Source organism: Cebidichthys violaceus, unplaced genomic scaffold (genome assembly GCF_023349555.1).
Source record: "Cebidichthys violaceus isolate CVI_PGR_0920_01 unplaced genomic scaffold, fCebVio1.0.p SCAF_7, whole genome shotgun sequence".
In the NCBI taxonomy this organism is placed as follows: domain Eukaryota; kingdom Metazoa; phylum Chordata; class Actinopteri; order Perciformes; family Stichaeidae; genus Cebidichthys; species Cebidichthys violaceus.
Genome location: NW_027176927.1, coordinates 8025449 through 8031790, shown reverse-complemented (window position 1 = coordinate 8031790; position 6342 = coordinate 8025449).

The following is a 6342-nucleotide window of genomic DNA, read 5'->3' as shown; positions in this document are numbered from 1 at the left end:
GGTATAATGATGATCTCTTCTCTATAGTATTCATAGTGTACACACCAAAAGTGGCAGAGGTAGTTGTATGAAGACTGTGAGGAATTTAAGTTTAGAAGTATATTAGTAAGATAAAAAGCACACCTGAAGAAAATATAAAATATCACAAAGTATAAAAATGTCACAAAATATACACTTATGGAATGTATTATATGTTTACAGTATATTCACTTGTAGAGGATAGTATATGTGTACCATATGTTACTTACAGAAGTGTTAAACCATAAAATCATAACCATTGAATTCATTAGATTAGAAGTATAGTTACTGAATATTTAGAGTCAGAAGGAAAAGCGAGGGTTTCAGAGATCTATCATGACCATATATGGAGTTAAGATGATTTGGAGTGGAATCGGCATCAAGTGTAGACAGGACCGTGGTCAAGCAAGGGTGTTGGGTGCATCAGTTTTACGAGGAGGTGGACAGGTCGGACCAGCGGACACTATTCAGACATTATCCAGATCATCACTTAGACCAATAGTGAGCATTGTCTGAGGCCAGGAGGAGACAATTGAATTTCAGCCAGTCACTGAAGCTGATACTGGATTTTGAAAGTAAACCACTGACTTTCGGGTATAAAAACATTGTTCGGAGAGAAGTTATTTACTTCTTGGCGATCCTCTTTTACAGATAGCTGTTTTTTGTCGGGCTGTTGGGGAGTGTTTGAACTTGGCTTCGCGAATCCTTCTATCGATAGTGTAATTCAGTTTGTAACTGTCTTTTAGCTTCTGTGAATTATTAAATACTTTTTTATTGTAAACCGGATACAGCTGACTTTTTGGTGCGACTTCGTTGCTCAAGGGAACATCAGAGTGAGGGGTCCACGGCCTCCTGCAAGGAGAGGTTTTCCACCTTTACAAGACAATAAAAAGGAGAGCTTGAGAGAAGACGTTGAATACCTTGTTCTGTCCGGTTCTGTCGACTGAAGCCGATGCGGAAATGTCTTAAACCTACATTCTCTCTACTGACCAGCAGGGGGCGACTCCTCCGGTTGCAATAAGAATTTAGATTGCATAGAAGTCTATGAGAAAATGACTCTACTTCTCTCTTGATTTATTCCCTCAGTAAACATTGTAAATATGAGTTTATGGTCTCAATCTCTAGTTTCAAGTCGTCTTCAATACAGCATGATGTTCACTTATTAAGTTATGGTCCATGTAGAGTAAAATAGACCATAAAGCAGAGTATACTTTATGGTACTACATGTAGGCTTCAAAACGGCAGTCCACAAACCAATGGGTGATGTCATAAATGACTACGTCCACTTCTTATATACAGTCTATGGTCTCACCTCACACCTGCCCACCCAATTCCAAGTAAGACAGGTATGGGGGAAAGGTTTTCATACGCTGTTTGACTATCCGTCCAGCACTTGGTTTTCAGCACCGACACCTTATCCTCCATTGAGCAGTCCACTTCATTCAGACAAAATATAATACAACATAAAACATAAAATAAACATAAACATAAAATATGCACTTAATACTACTTCACATGAATTTCAATGCCATGGATATTTTTATGCGGTACACAATATTCTGCATAATTCAGACTTACGATAATTTGGCATTGAAATTGTGCATAATGTTTTTATACTTCTTTGAAATACTGTTGTATTTTCATGCATTTTCAATAGACTATAATGCAGCATGGAGAATGGGGTCAGAGCCTACTGAGCTCCACATTACTGCCCATGTAGATAAATGTAAGCACATTCTAATGTCCTGTAATTGACTGAGTTTGTTTACCTATACATTATAGGAGGCTGACTCTATGCTAGAGTGGGATATGCTGACGTGGCTGTGTCAATGTGCCCATGTGTATGTGTGCGTGTTTGAAAGAGCGAAGCCGGTGTGATCGAAATGAATAACCACTGAACCATGAAGGAAGGTGAGCCAAAGGTGTGTGTGTGTGTGTCAGAAGTCTTGAGCTGCTCTCTCCAGCTGGATTCAACTGTCTGCCTGGTTAAGTGTTCTCAATGCGAAGGGCAGACAAAATGGCCGGATCGGCGGAAACGCCAACATAGCACATTGTACACAAATGTATCTGGAGAATTTGTGCTTCTACGTTTCATACTATTTCGCCTTCAATAAAATAAGAAACTTTCTTCGTTTATCATCGCTCTCAGGCACAAACCTTGTTTGTTTGAAACTTTCTTCTTTTCAGGAAGTGAAAAATAATTGAAAATTGTGTCGCCAAAGTTGCGATTGTGTCTCGTTAGATCTTGCATGTGTCATTATTTTTTTTTACATTTGACCAAAATCAAGCTCAAACGGAGTTACGAAGTCTTTGTCTCGACATAATGTCGAGACACGTGGTTTTTTTCTGTCATTGATGAGGTCACATCGCTGGCCAGCACGCCACCTCAAGAAGGAGGTAGGGTGGAGCTATGAGGTTCTGGCAACAGTTTACAAATACAAAATACAAAAATTTGGTCACAAGCTCTTTTGACTACTTTTCATTAGTTACATATGGGTAAAAAACAACAAACATAGATGTAAAGGGTGACCAATAGCATTGATTTTTTAAAAGAAATAAGAAATATTGAAATACAAGGTTTCTGCCTGTCAGCGACAGTGTATAAAACAGACTTTGAATATAAAGCTGTGCATCAGATGTATATCTATTTTCCGTCAATGACTAATTCGTCAATACCTCTAATTATACATTTGAAATAATCAGTTCATCATATTTCATCACATACATAATACATTAAAAATAGTCTTAGAGGCATTAAACTGTCTAGTGTGGAGAGAGAACACATAAGCAAACAGTCTTTGAGGTAAAAGACGATTATTTCCTTTGTGTTGGATAAAAGATGTGAAATGGGATAGGCTCATAGCCTCCTCGGCTACATCTACCATTTAAGTCTTCATCAAAGCAGAAGGCTTCCCGCCTGAACGGATTTCAATAATGAAGTATTCTTTTCAACCTGCTAATATGCGGTGACAGTTTTAAAAAAATGTATTTACCTAAGACATATCACTCATCAAACCTATGTGCCAGATATGGATTCACAGACCTTTCTACCATGTGCCCTCACGATAGAGCGAGAAAGTCCAGGCGTGGGGAGGAGGCCAGGGTGGATGATTTGGTGAAACCAACACTGGACATACACCCTCGAGACTGCTGTTAGTGTCCCGTGTGAAACCAAGTCATCGTTGACTACTTTGCATTACTTTTGATACGTAACTTATGTGCTTAACTTGAGCTGCATATGTAAGGTAACAAGCCTACTCTCTTTGCATAACAAGCCAACTTTATTAACCCAAATTGCGATCCCAAAACTAAGAATTTTTGTAATCCTAACTAAGTAAACCGTAAAACTAAGTAACCCTCATTGGAAATTTGAATTTTAAAAGACACCATGCATACAAGCAGAAATTGACACGCGAGGGGAACCTAGAGCATCATAGTTTGAATGGTAGTGCCACTGACCAAGCATCAGTATCCTTTGAGTTGGGAATGACAACATGTTGTTACTAAATTCCTATTGAATTTGATTCAAATATTCCAAATGCATTTCCACCATAGGCACTCCTATTTTCCATTTTAGTTTCGTTACTAAAATACTTTAAAAAGTATGGTCTGGTCTATAAAATGTCCAAAATGAGTCCCATCTCAATGCCATGACATCTTTAAATGACCCAAATAAATCCAATTTCCAATCAAGAGAATAGCAGCAAATTGTCACATGTGAGCAGCTAGAGCCAGCGCACGTGTGGCATTTTGCTTCATACACAACATAAATGATTATCAAAAAATCTTAATTAATTTTCAATCAATCAACTAACTGTACTGGTTTTAGCTTCAGTGTTAGCAATCACACTCGGTAGATAAACAGACGAAAAGCTAGCTCTATTTCTTTTTTTATATCTAAGATGAAACCAGGTGGACAGATTGGATCGTCTGTGCATACTTGCGTGAGTGTGTGTGTGTGTGTGTGTGTATGTTGCACACACACACACACACACACACACACACACAAGTATGCACAGAGCCTATTCCTGCAGCTTCTAGTACCATACGGCGAGGCTAATAGGCTCCGGGGCTCATTCCGATGGGCTGCGTGATTGACAGATGCACAGAGGAGCCCACGCAGACAGGACTGAGCCATATTTTCCAGCGCGGCCTTCATTTACACGCTGCCCAAGTGGAGTAACCCGCGCAGTTCAGAAAACCCATTTTTTCACTGCTTTACTCTCGCGTAAAAAAATAAATAGTTTTGTTTGATCCTGTTTTAGCTTCACGAGCAGCACTTTGAGCCAAGTAACTCTCCACAATGGAGACAACACAGTTCTCCGCTCTGATAACGTGAAGCGTTTTCCCCGAAAGCTTTAAATTAATTGACACAACGTTGGGACAGACGACGGAGCGTGTGTAGCTGCTGCTGTTTCTCAGCCTTTTGTCTTCTCAGTGAGATGAGGCGCTCCCTGATCCCTCATCCTCACATTAGATAACTGCCTAGTGTGTATCCAACCAGGTGTGGGTGTATGCACGGTACTGGTATATGTCTGTGCATAGCTGCGATATGAGCATATATGACAACATGCGATGTGAGCCTCCAGATATGTTTGCCTGGTCCTTGCCCCCCCACCCTCCAACTCCAATTGAACTGACAGAAACACACACACACACAAAGATACATATATAGACAGATAGATAGATAGATAGATAGATAGATAGATAGATAGTTACTTCATTAATCCCGCAAGGGAAAAATCTTTCGCTACAGCAGCAATTATGGTACTTAATAATAACAAGGTAAGGTAAGGTAAGGTAATTAAAATAACAGTAAAAATATTAAATATAAAATGCATACATTTGTTCAAGATTGGTAAAAACATAACATAATGAACATAGCTCCCAAATTAAATGTACTTTGTGTTCCCTTCCAGACTGCATTGTGCCGCAGAATTCAAAGCGTGCTTCACATTTTCTCAGAGAATTAAAATGCTATATTTCCAGTATAAAAATGTTAAAAATAAAATAAAAACACCATGCCATTATGGAAGCTGCTCCTTATTTACGTACTGCTACATTTTAAATGCTACAGCTTTAAGTCCACACATGTACATTGACACATCCACACAGCGGCCGTCTTTGTCTCAGTCAGAGAATTATGCAGATGGTGGGGAGTGTACACGATTCTCTTTGTGCAGACCACGCTTCGACACACACACACAAGGTGAAGCGTAAGTTACACACTATAATACTCCTCTTACTCAGTAGCAGGCATTTGGTAAATGAAAGAGATTTATGTAAGGAAATATGAACTTGAATGACGGAATTGTGCTTTCATTAATCAAAAAACCTTAACCATAGGCGAGCATCTAAGCTTTAAGAATCTGTTGCATGTCATCGGTGGTTGACTGACAATTGATAGTGTATTAATTGTAATTTGTGAAAGCTACAAATATCTTTTTCAAGTGTAGCAAAGTCTGGACAATTAAATAATCATGTAAAATGGAGGTCAAGTGGTGAAATTTCTAATGGAGCCATTGCAGTTGAAGAGCTTTTAATTTGAAATGGGCCGTTGATACACTTATAAACAGAGCTTTAACACTCACCGTCGCTCTGCGTCTGTCTCCATCCATCACAGACTGTATATGTAGATGGAGACGCATATTAACTTCATACCGCTGTATAAAAGGGAAGCCAAAATATACCAGATACGATATTTTGGATTTGGAGCCAGAGTCTGTGCAGTAGCAATCGGGGGTTGAAGCCGAGTGGTATTGAGGTATCGCCCTTACACCCACCCGAGTCAACGTTGCAGCTTCTTAGCCTAGCTACTATGTTAGCACCACTGTAGCTGTTTGTCTAGAGAGACGCAACGACTCACCATGATATTTCTATGAATATATTTATGATGAAATTGACACTCTGGTGGTCCTGAGTGACTAGTGAGTCCTAATGGTTATGAGCAGTTGTGAATCATAGTTGTCAATCGTGGCCAATGTCCCATGTGCTAACATGGAGGGGGCGGGGTCTGAGATCAACACTGCAGCTAACCACCAGGGGGCAATCGAGATGTTTAGGGTTCACTTTTGGGGAGCTGTTATGATGTCCATTTTTAAGCACAGTCTAAGCTATGCATACATGCACACAGTGGCTTGCAAAAGTATTCATACCCCTTGAATTTTTCCACATTTTGTCACATTACACGCCACAAACATAAATATATTTTATTGGAATTTTATGTGAAAGACCAACACAAAGTGTCACACATTTGTGAAGTACAAAGAAAATGATACATGATTTTAAAATTTTTCCACAAATAAAAAACTGAAAAGTGCAGTG